The sequence below is a fragment of the Drosophila willistoni genome, unplaced genomic scaffold, assembly GCF_018902025.1.
Source record: "Drosophila willistoni isolate 14030-0811.24 unplaced genomic scaffold, UCI_dwil_1.1 Seg497, whole genome shotgun sequence".
Lineage (NCBI taxonomy): Eukaryota > Metazoa > Arthropoda > Insecta > Diptera > Drosophilidae > Drosophila > Drosophila willistoni.
Window position 1 is genome coordinate 3,819 of NW_025814427.1, and position 12,853 is coordinate 16,671.

Genomic DNA, 12,853 nt, shown 5'->3' on the forward strand with positions numbered 1-12,853 from the left:
CCCAGACAATTCCAAGAAGTACGAGTTTTCGTCAGGGGCAGACGTCCCAACTCCACGGGTATCTGAAAAAGTTTTAACTTTTTAAACATTTGTACAGCCAAACAGGACAGATAAAAGGGCGCGAAAAGCTACCAACTATTATTCACCTTCGTTAGCTGCTTGTTGGCCACATCCAGATGGGTTAGATTACGCAACGAGCATATCTCAAAACTTAGCTTAACCATTGACTACTATTGATTGTCAGAGACTGCAGAGATCGTGGAAAACCCTTGATGGGATAATCGCAGCGACGATTAATAGTCATTTTAGTCTGTGACTTTGCTTTTTGTGTAATGGCCGTGGCAGTGGCTATATTCAGTCTCAAATTGATGGCGTCCTTGCCCTCCATATCCAGTTTGAGAGTCTGCAGGAATCCCTTTAACTGAATGGGATCACATTAATCAATAGATTTCTGCCGGCTGCTTGAATCCAATTGTTGCTTTGAAGTCCGCCACGAATTTCGTGTGAACAGCCTGGATATTGTCCTTGACCTTGTAACGTTGCCCCTTTTTAATCTTTGGTGTGAACAATATAATTTGTATTCAACTTTTCGCAAAGCAATTCCAAACCATCAATTTGGCTTTCGCAAAAACCACAGCACTGAACACCAACTCGCAAGGGTCACACAGTTACTACAAAAATCACTCGAACAAAAAGAATACAGCTCTGCTGTATTTGTAGACATTACTGAAGCATTTGATAAAGTGTGGCACTTAGGATTATTGAATAAACTGGCCAAACTCCTGCCTTACTGCTTGTTCAAGATTCTTGAAAGCTATCTGCAGGATAGATCGTTCACAGTCAGGGCACAGATGACACATATTCCAGAATTGGCAAATCACTGCAGGAATACCCCAGGGCGGTGTTCTGGGACCCCTTCTCTTCAATGTTTATTCGTCTGACATGCCAATTCCTGATTATATCTTAGAACACGACTTCCTCATGGTATCAGGTGAAACCAAGAAGAACCTGACATCCCACTGTCAACGTTCGCAGATGATACTATAATCGTATCTACTGATAAAATGCTACATGACCATCAGGAAAACGCAAAAATACCTAAATGAATTCACCAAATGGTCAACTAAATGGTGCTTTAAGATAAATAATGATAAGACTATTCGTGTCCTATACACAAAACGAAACATATCCCCTGCTCTAAGATCTTACCTAATAAAAATCGATGAAAAACCTATAAAAAACGCTAATCAATATAAATATCTAGGAGTCACCACCCTCTATCATCGCCTAAAATGGCTTGTTGACGAAAAGAGCTCCCTCAGCACAAGATGTAAAGTCACAATATTTAAGCAAATTATTGTTCCCATTCTAACGTATGCTATTCCTGTATGGGGCAGCCTTATTTCGGAAACTCTATTCAAAAAAATCTGTGGAACGCACAACAAACTGCTGAGAAAAATTACTGACTCGGATATATTCAGCACAAATGCCTATATTCGCGACAAACATAATGTTAAATCCATGGAACTCAAATATGACTTGGCTTGCTATCTACACTCTAGAACACCCAAATGTAGAAGTAAGGAATATCCTGGAAAAACCATTTACTCCTCCAAGGCTCTCCTGGCCTAGATACTCTATTCAACTAGAGAAATGGTAGCAGTCCGAAATACACCTCATCTCACTCAACAGCCAAACCAGCAGCAATGTGCAGCACCAACACAGAACTTTCTTACCACAAATAGCACCCAGCAACAGCTACAACTACAACCACGTTTCCTCTAAGTACTGCAAACACAACACCTGCAGCATTTAGCGTTGCAGCAGCTGCATCAACCAGCTGGCCAGCAGCACCAGACCGCAGCACAGGCCTCTCAGCTACAGGCGTCATCTCCTGCAAACACACGACAACAGCAGACAGCAACTCCAGTTCATCAAATTGCATCAAGTATACATCATCTACAGCATCAAGTGGTTGGACAGCAGCGTCAGCCTCCAGCACAGGCCTGTCAGTTTCAGGTGTCAACTCCTATCGACACACAGCAGCAGCAATCCACAAATCTAGCTCCTCCTATGTCAGCAAATATACAATATCTACAGATATTGGCGACGCAGCAGCAGCATCAATCAGATGGCCAGCAGCACCAGCCCACAGCACAGGCCTCTTAGCAACAGGCGTCAACCACTGCTGACAGTCAGCAGCAGCAATCTCAGACTCCAGTTCCTCAAACTGCAGCAAGTATACAATGTTCACAGCAAATTATGGCGCAGCAGCAGCATAAACTTATTGGTCAGCAGCACCAGCCCGCAACACAGGCCTCCCAGCTACGGGAGGCTGACACTGTGTCATCATCTTCTGCTGACACTCAACGGCAGAAAACTATTCCAGTTCCTCAAAATGCAGCTAATATACAACATCTTCAGCTATTGGCGGAGCTGAATCAGCATCAACTGGCTGGCCAGCAGCATCAGCCCGCAGCACAAGTCTCTCAGCTACGGGCTTCATCTTTTGCTGACACTCAGCAGCAGCAATCTGACATTCCAGCTCCACCAATGACAGCAAATATTCAATACTCACCGCAAATGGATACGCAGCAGCATCAAATGGTCGTCCAGCAGCACCACCCAGCAGCACAGGCTTCCCAGCTACGGACTTCATCTTCCGTTGACACACAGCAGCAGCAATCTCCAACTACTCATCTAGATCGGCATGCAATGCGCGAGGCGACGGCCCATTTTGATGGCGCCCCATCTCTCATCAGATTCGATTGCCACCTAAGATACCAAAAAATTATTGAGAGAAACGAACTCAAAAAACAAAAGGAGGAAAAATCGAAACTAAACAAACCTGTTGTGCGCATGGAAGGACACGTGATCAACGGCCTGTTTCGAGATTTTAAAAGAGGCACACGAAATCGCGCGTACATAGAAGAGCGATTGAAGGGCCAGCCAATCCAAATCCAGCGACTTGTCCTGCCTCCACTCAAGCCTGGGGAAAGATTCATTCTTAATGATGACCAACTCTCAAAAAATCTTGAGCGAGTTGAAAACGAGCTCCTGAATGAGATTGAAAGTAGCATAGAAGCTGAAACGAAAAATAATGAGAGATTACCACCCATGAAGGTGCAAAAAACTGCTAATTCTTTACTTACTCACTTTCAGCCAGCTGACCTTGACAAAATCTCCATACAGCGGTTAAAGGGACTTGGCCCTCCCGCTTTCAGCCAGCCTGTACCAGGCCTGGCCAGCAGGCAGTCAATATGGACCTATCATCCAAGCAATGCCTGCTCGAGCACTACATTGCGGTCGAAGGGATTTGGCCTTCCCGCTCCTAGTTATTTTCCTCCAAACGAGCCTGTAGATGGAACAGATGCTTCTCCAGTGCCGCGCACCAATTGCTAGCCTACTGTGCTGCCACTCCACAGGCAAACAAGCTCTCCTGACGGCCCAAAACCTCCAATACTGGGGCTGAAGGGCACGCATACATTGTTCTGGGGTCTCACATAGTCCAATCCGAGAAGAGAGACAGAAATAAGCCAAAATGTTTGCCTATGACAAAAAAAAACAACACATGTTACTCACTTCTTGCCTATAAGAGGGAATTTTCCTGACAATAAGAGCGCTGCCTCAATGATTTTGCCAACTGCAATGACGCCATGAATCGATATGATTCGAACTGATAACCTGCAAGAAACAATTATACTAATCACTATTAATGAACAATATTTGTAAATACTATATTCTTTATAATTATTGCAGCTTGCAACTTGTTCTTGATCCTCTAGTTGTTTTTATGGCCCTTGGTATAACCCAGTAAGCATTTATTTACTTGCATGTAAAAAATTTTCTATGTAAATTTCCCACAATTTTTTTTTTTCCTACCAGTAACACCCAACAAACATTATGTCTTATATATTAATCATTCACACTATTAATAAGCCATTGTAAATTATTTCTAAGCTCGTTTTTATTGTAATTGTATATGCTTCCTGATAGGGGGCGAAAAACAATAAAAGATGGTTGACTCCTTCGGGAGCCAACCACTTGGCTTTGCAACTGCGGCCATACAAGTAAAAAAAAGAGAGAATTGGAAATTCTCTCCCTTTATCACCTGGTCCGGCTGAGTAACGGCCTGACTCAAATCACGGCCAAAACAATGGACACCTATGGCAAAATAAAAGCTACCCTGGAGGCAAACAAATTTGCCTTTTTTACTCACCAGCCCAGATGGGAACGAGGTGCTAGATTTGCCATCTTGAATCTACACCACTCCACTGAATGCGAAGCTATCCGTCGTGACCTGAAAAAGCTAGGATTTGAGACAAAATACATCAAAAGACTAACAAACTACAGAACTAAGAGGCCAATAAATGTCTTTAATTGAAATTAACAAACATAATGACAATAAACATGATGAAATACTTAAAATTAAGGTCCTAGGCAGCCAGGAGGTACGCGTCGAGAGGCAAAGGGGCCGAAGGGAGATTCCCAATGCAAAAACTGCCTCCTCTTTGGCCATACAGCCAGGTACTGCTGCCTTCCCCCGCTCTGCTCCGTCTGTGCTGGCCAGCACAATTCCGACAAATGCCCCTCTCCTGATGGCCAATCTCCAAAGTGTGGCATCTGCGGAGATGGCCATAGAGCCACCTATAGGAGCTGTGCCTTTTATAAGGCTGAACTGGCAAAATTTGTCGTTGACCAGCGCCCAGAGCGGCAAGAAAGGCAAATGAATCATGAAAAGGAAAGAAAATTTGGGCATGAGACAATGAATATGCAATCTAACGCTAACAAAAACTTACCTGAAGTCCACCAGCAACCATCTGCACCACCTCGCCAGTTGTCCTGTCCAGATTTCCGCTCGTCTGATGCACAAGTACCTGAAAATAAAACAAATCGTAAAATAAAATCAACTAAAATCTACAATTGCTCACCTGAAAATACACTACAGCAAACAGCAGCTCCTTGTACAGCGTCGTATGCATCGTCTCATCTACGTCGTCCAGCATCTCGTCAAGCTAGTCCGTCTGCAGCTCGTCCATCTGAAAATAAAATAAAATCATTATCTAAATCTCCGAAAAATCACAAAAACTCACCTGTTAATCCATGTCAGCCAGCAGCAGCACCGCCTGCGAGTCCTCGTGCAGCATCTTGGCAATCATCTGGTCCATCTCGTCCTCTGCTAGCGCCTGCACCTGGAAAAAAACACAAATCGTTAGAAAAATCACCTAAAATTCACACAAACTTACCTGCAAATCGTCTCCAGTCATCAGCAGCAGCAGGTCCTGGTCCTCCTGGTCCTCAAGCAGCGGCTACACCTAAAAGCCAAAAAATATCAACAAAAAATCGCTCTAAAAAAACCATAAACTTATCTGAAAGCCAGCTGCAGTCTTTAGCAGCTCCTTTGCAGCCCCTCCTACACTTTCTGGTGCTAAATCTCGTCTGGCAGCCGCCCCATTGGGTGCAACTAATGCGCCTGCACCTGAAAGAAAGCAAAAATTGTTACAAAAATATACCAAATCAACAAAATACTCACCTGTAAATTACTCGCCTACAGCAGCAACCCTATTTATACACTAGACGTACCTGAAAACGGAGAAACAACTAAATTTAAAACAACTATAATTATCGACAAAGCTAAAAGTCAGCGGTACTCACCAAATACCAACATGCGGCCAACAACGAAACTGACCAAAGCCAAATCACCAGTACCTGAAAACAAACAAAAAATTAAATTAATCAACAAACACTTACCTGCAAGCAAACCAGGTCGGGCAGCAACACCAACAAAAATACAAAACGGATCGTTTCGCAAAACCTTGCAGCAACAAAATCTGCCAAAGGTCGCCAGCTGTTCTCGACCCAACAGCTTTACTCTGTCGTCGCCAGAATACTCCACCGTTCATGAACTCGCCATCTTCCTGCAAGGCATCTGAAATTAATTTTTAAAATGTTCTATGTTAATTATTACTATTGTCAATTTTATATTTTTTTTACTTACCTATATTTTCCTATTGCTTACAAATAAATGTCTCTCTCTCTTTCCAGCTCACATGCGGAAACTCCGCCATCAGACCCATATCAATGACTTATCGATAGGTCATCAACATTTCAGAGCATTATCGATATGCCGGCCAATTCTGGCTAAACCAAAGCCAAAGACTCTGAATCTCAGCCTTATAAAGCTAACTTCTTGCCTTGCTCTCAAATGATGCCTTACGACTCTAGCCAATATTGGCTTTTTTTACTTAAATATTTGGTCTCTTTATGTTTCCCACCCACTAAAAGCTAATTGCTCTAAAACTTCTAGCCTATAAAGCTAACTCAACTAAAAGCTAACTGCTCTAAAACTTTTAGCCTTTAAAGCCAAGCCTTGCTCGCAATTGATGCGCCAACGGCCAAGCTAAAAAACTAGTGTTACTCAGACCCAAAATATGGGTCTCCCTACTTTTTTCTCCAGTGTGGGGGAAAACCAGTTTTTTCCCCGACATTAATCGCCACGTTTTTGTAGCCACCTTAGCACCAAATTCTTATTCGCCAAGTTTATTATTAAAAAATTGCTACCTACTTGACTACTTATGCTAAAAGTAACATAATCTTAAATCTATCATACTACAAACTATCTTACCTAAATCGCTAAAAACTAAATGTTAATCTAATGTCTTATTGTATATTTTTTATTTAGTATTAATCTAGTTTTAAGATAATTTTAATCCTCCCGCCCCTGCTGCTGTAACGGCCTTTTAAATTTAAATTTTTGCTATATACCCTTGTAGGTGAAAGGGCAAAAAATAAAAAGCGGCCTCAATCGAAAGAACAAGGCCAGGCGGATCAAACGCCTTACCTTAAAAAGTGGGGTAATTCAAGGTCATGTAAACGCGGCAGAACTCTCCTTGAAGTGATCCAGGCTGACAAGAAACTGGGCATCCTGGCGACGGGTGGTCCTACTCATTTCCCACACGACCGGCGAAAAAATCCCTCAGCCATTGACTTTGGAGTTTATTCTGGAATAAACCACAACAGATTAAGTACTGACCGCTTACCTGTTTTTGTACACATCACGATGGACCAGCACCCAAACTTACTTCCTGACAATCGAAGACTTTTGCCTGTAGGATCTAACATTAAACTGTTCCAAAACACCCTCAGCGACTCCCTCCACCTAAATATGGAAATCGAATCTGGATTAGACATTGAGGACGCGATTAATATCTTCACAAACAATAGTCACCATGCTGCAGCCCTGGCCACTAAACCTCTACGAAGGGACCTGCCAAATACGAATCGTACCGAATCGGCGGAGCCATTCCTATAAATAAAAAAATGAACAAATTATTAAAACAAAAAAATTAAATAAAATTGATATAATGCCTCTCACGAAACTTTGAACGTAAAAAAACATTAAAATATACTAAACAAAAAATAAGCCTATCAAAAAACATACACTTAAATAAAAAACTATGTAAAATAGACTCCTCTGATCGGTGCAGACCCCACAAGCTGTGGCAATTAACCAACAAACTAAAACGGCAGCCCCTTCCTAACTGGCCTCTTAGGATCCCTAGCGGAGTAGACAAGAAGCATGCATGGACAAGATCACCTGAAGGTAAAATGGAGCTGTTTACTGACCAGTTAGAGAAGCGTTTCTCTCCCAACTTGACAAATAGCTCCCTTGACAGGGCCAAAATCAACGAGGAAACAAATGCCATCCTTGCCCAAAAATGCTCATGGAGTATGCATGTAAAACCCACCACTCCATCGCTAGCTCCTCCGCCAACTTTGACTCCAGCAACTCACCTTTTGTCAAGCCCATCACTCTCTCTGAACTAAAAAAAAGAGATTGATAGCTTAATCAACAAAAAAGCACCAGGATATGATAGGATCAACAATGCCCTAATCAAAGTTCTCCCACTCAAAGCTATCATCTTCTTACTCAAAATATACAACAGCATCCTACGTTTTGGCCACTTCCCCCTAGTGTGGAAAAAAGCCATAGTTGTCATGGTAAAAAACCAAAAAAACCAATTTCTGAAGCTAGCTCGTATCGCCCCATAAGCTTGCTTCCTGCTTTCTCAAAATACTTGAATCCTTGCTTGCCAAGAGGCTCCTTAAATGTAACCGTCTTTCACAATCCATACCTAACCACCAATTTGGATTCTGCAAATTTCATGGGGCCGAGCATCAACTAGCTCGCGTTACACAATTCCTCCAGAGAGCTTTTGAGGACAAACTGTATGGATCGCCTATATTCATCGATATTACAGAAGCGTTTGACAAAGTTTGGCACTGCGGTCTGCGTAACAAGTTGATAAAGCTACTACCTATTCCCCTAAACAAAGTTCTGGACAGTTACCTCAAGGTTCGCACGTTCTCCGTTCGCGGTAACCATGGTATTATGTCCCGTGATGGGAAAATTTTAGCAGGAATCCCTCAGGGTAGTGTTTTGGGACATTTGCTATACAACATATACTCGTCAGACATGCCAATTCCAAAGTTCATAATTGAGCATGAAACCCTGATCGAATATTACCCGACCTATAAACACGGTGACACTCTGCTCTCTACATATGCTGAGGATACTATTTTCATCTCGACCGATAAAAACGCCCTTGTAGCCATGAATAAAACGGAAAATTACCTACACAAGTTCTCTACCTGGTCCAACAAATGGTGTTTCACAGTCAACGTGAGTAAAACAGTTCATGTTCTCTTCTCCAGACGATCTACCTCACCTGCTGTTAAAGCTGCCACTGTTAAGTTTAATAACAAACCTATTAAAAATACGTCCTCGTGCCGATACTTGGGAGTCCTTGTTGATAGCAAACTCCTGTTTAAAACCCATATTGCCAAACTTTGTGCTCAAGCCAAGTCCACCTATACTCGCTACAAATGGCTCGGGGAGCTAAAAGCCATCTTAGCACCCGCTGCAAGGTCACTATCTACAAGCAAATCTTAGTCCCTATTTGGACATACGCTATTCCCATATGGGGTAGCCTAATATCTAACACCCTATTCAAAAAGCTCACCGGAACTCACAATAAACTGCTCAGAAAGCTAACAAATGCGAACATCTATTGCCTAAACTCTGAAATTCAAGAAAAACATAACGCCAAACCTCTAGAAACTATATACAATGACGCTTGCCTAAGATTCTTTAACTCCATGTCTGACCATGAGAACAAAGAAATTGAAAAACTTTATCTAAAGCCATTTATCCCTAAACGTTTGCCATGGCCTAGGTACTCAAAGCAAATAGATACACTTGTCGCCTCACGAACGATAAAAAAAGCCCAAACACCACCACACATGCCACCTCAGCTCAACCCTAGCGTAACAGTAACTAACATAAAACTTCTCATTGAATCCAAGCTTATGGAGTTCTTCTCCAAGGCGCCAGCTCTTATTGCTGACAACTGTCACCAGACCTACAACAGGATCACTGAAAAGCAAGATGTTCTCAGAGCTAAGGAAGCGTCTATAGCTAAAAAAAAACCCCCCGGAAAGCCTGCCCTCCCTTGGGTCAAACGAACAAATTCAATACACGTAATCTGAGTTGCTCAAATTAATTGATAACAGCACGAATAGCACTGATGCTCTAAAAAAAAGGAAAACTGATACTGCACCCATGATGGTCCTAACTAACAATCACTCTAACACCAATACTAGGCGGCCCTGCAAAGCCAGAATCCTGCCCACTATTCAGCTGCCGTCCTGGCCTGGCCAGAGGGCCAGTCCTCGACAGCTGTGCCTCCAGTAGACGCGCCTCCTGCACTCTCTGCCTCGTTCTCAGCGTCTGCACCATCTCGTCCATCGTCCTGTCCAGATTTCCGCTCGCCTGATGCACCAATACCTGAAAATAAAACAAATCTAAAAATAAAACCAACTAAAAAGTACAAATACTCACCTGAAAATACACAACAGCAAACAGCAGCTCCTTGTCCAGCGTCGTATGCATCGTCTCATCTGCGTCGTCCAGAATCTCGTCAAGCTAGTCCGTCTGCAGCTCCTGTATCTGAAAATATATTAAAATTATTATCTAAATCAGCAATAAAACACAAAAGCTCACCTGAAAATCTACGTCAGACAGCAGCAGCATCGTCTGCGAATCCTCGTCCAGCATCTGGCCAATCATCTCGTCCTTCACTAGCGCCTGCACCTGAAAAAAACACAAATCGTCAGAAAAATCTCTCAATAATCACATAAACATACCTGCAAATTCTCTTCAGTCACCTCCAGCAACACCAGCTGGTCCTTCTGGCCCTCTACCTAAGGCTGCATCTGAAAAAAAACAAAATATCAACAAAGAATCAAAGTAATTTAACTAAATACATATCTAAAATCCAGCCGCAGCCGCTAGCAGTTCCAAATGGAGCTCCTCCTGCATCTTCTGCTGCACCACCTGGCCCGTCGTCTGGTCCTAAACGCCATAAAGCTGCTCCTGTACCTGGAAAAAATATAAAAATGTTAAAAAATGCTACTAAATTAACAAATTACTCACCTGCCATGCAAATGCCGTCAGTAGCAACGCGTGCAATTCTTCGTGCTAAATCTGACCAATCTCCTGGTCCATCTCGTGCTTCACTAGCGCCTGCACCTGGAAAAAAACACAAATCGTCAGAAAAATCTCTCAATAATCACGTAAACATACCTGCAAATTCTCTTCTGTCACCTGCAGCAACACCAGCTGGCCCTTCTGGCCCTCTACCTAAGGCTGCATCTGAAAAAAAAAACAAAAAATCAACAAAGAATCAAGCTAATTTAACTAAATACATATCTAAAATCCAGCCGCAGCCGCTAGCAGTTCCAACTGGAGCTCCTCCTGCATCTTCTGCTGCACCACCTGGCCCGTAGTCTGGTCCTAAACGCCATAAAGCTGCTCCTGTACCTGGAAAAAATATAAAAATGTTAAAAAATGCTACTAAATCAACAAATTACTCACCTGCCATGCAAATGCCGTCAGTAGCAACGCGTGCAATTCTTCGTGCTAAATCTGGCCAATCTCCTGGTCCATCTCGTCCTTCACTAGCGCCTGCACCTGGAAAAAAACACAAATCGTCAGAAAAATCTCTCAATAATCACGTAAACTTACCTGCAAATTCTCTTCAGTCACCTGCAGCAACACCAGCTGGTCCTTCTGGCCCTCTACCTAAGGCTGCACCTGAAAAAATAACAAAAAATCAACAAAGAAACAAGTTAAAATAACTAAATACATATCTAAAATCGAGCCCCAGCCGCTTGCGGATCCAACTGGAGCTCCTCCTGCTTCTTGTGCTGCATCACTTGGCCCGTCACCTGGTCCTAAACGTCAAAAAGCTGCACCTGTACCTGAAAAAAATAAAAAAATTTTAAAAAATACTACTAAACCAACCAATTATTCACCTGCCATACAAATGCCGCCAGCCGCAACACATTCTTCTATACCAGACGCACCTGAAAACGGAGAAAAAACAAAGTTAAATTTAACTACAAATATTGGAAAAACTAAAAGCCAACAATACTCACCTAAAAACTCAACGCGGCCACCTGCATCCCATGGAGTCTAGGTACTTACCTCGACCTGAAAATAAAAATAAGCAAAAACATCAACCTAAAAAATACTTACCTGCAAGAAGCTGTTCCCGTCCTAACAGCTTTACTCTGTCGTCGGTGGAGGTCTCCAGTGATGATTCAGCAGCCATGTTCCTGTAAAATAATAATAATTAATTTATAATTTCCAATATTGGTTAATCTTATTGTCAATTTTTATACTTATGTCACATTTTTCTAATTGTTTGTTTACATTTTGGAAATACATATATCGCCTTCTCTTTTCAGCCACATGCGCCGCCACCTGTTGCTGTATCGATTTCTTATCGAATAAGTATTGAGCAGCAACAGTGAGCGCACACGCAATAATGAGCACTCACTCCAGTGTTGCCCTAAAAATACCACAAAAAATGCCAGTTTCCCTACATTTCTCGCTCTAGCGCCCTATGCACTTCTCTACTTACCTCTATTAGTGTCCTCTGCACTCGCCTAATTCCCCCTATTAAGACCCCTTGCACCGGAAAATTAAATTTAAAATTCTTATTGCTAAAACTAATACTTACTTATGCTAAATACTTAAAACTACTTACGCCATAATTATCTCTAAAAAACACTAAATTCTAAATGTCATTGTCTATTTTATTATTATACATTCATTGTTAGTATTTAAGCTAGTTTATAAGTTATTTTATATTGTCCCTCCCCTGCTGATGTAACGGCCCTATTTTTTAATTTCTTTTGTTTGTCTCTAGAAGATGAAAGGATAGAAAATAAAGCGGCCTTAATCGAAAGACTTAGGCCAGGCGGATCAAACGCCTTATCTTAAAAAAAAACGCCTGATGACACAAATTAATAGAAGATAATTATGCCTAAAAATATCCTAAAATTTTCAATCACTTCCATAAAATATTTCTATTGGACATTTATATCTCACTGTTAATTAACATTTGGACATCTCTCTGCCTCCAGTTACAGTGCAGTCTGGATTCAAGTTATGTTAATGAACTTCTAGACCACTTTGGACTAGTCTTAATTCATTTTTCACTTTATTATGCCTTCAGCACTTATTGTAAATTGCTGTATTTAATGACCCTTGTTATAGATTCTAAGGTCTTAGAATGAGAACAATAAAGGAGCCAATGGCATGTCGGCCATTGGTGCTAGTTTGAGAATTCGCCTCAACACAAAAAAAAAAAACAAAGAAAAAAGCTCCGCTATAAATTGTTAAAAAAATATAGTAAAAGTGGGAATTAATTGCCCAAATAAATCTTAAAAATAGTGTTTCAAGGCTCTTCACTAGTGTGCCACGGAAAATTTCCTAATGCCAATT

The 12,853-nt window shown here is 41.8% G+C and overlaps 1 long non-coding RNA gene across 1 annotated transcript; it reads left to right on the plus strand.

Moving 5' to 3' along the window:
• Nucleotides 1-11,387: 11,387 nt before the first annotated feature.
• On the plus strand, nucleotides 11,388-11,764 carry LOC124461479. The gene is made up of 2 exons (XR_006955085.1): nucleotides 11,388-11,540; nucleotides 11,610-11,764. It is a non-coding gene; the product is annotated as an uncharacterized LOC124461479 (long non-coding RNA).
• The last annotated feature ends 1,089 nt before the right edge of the window (nucleotides 11,765-12,853 follow it).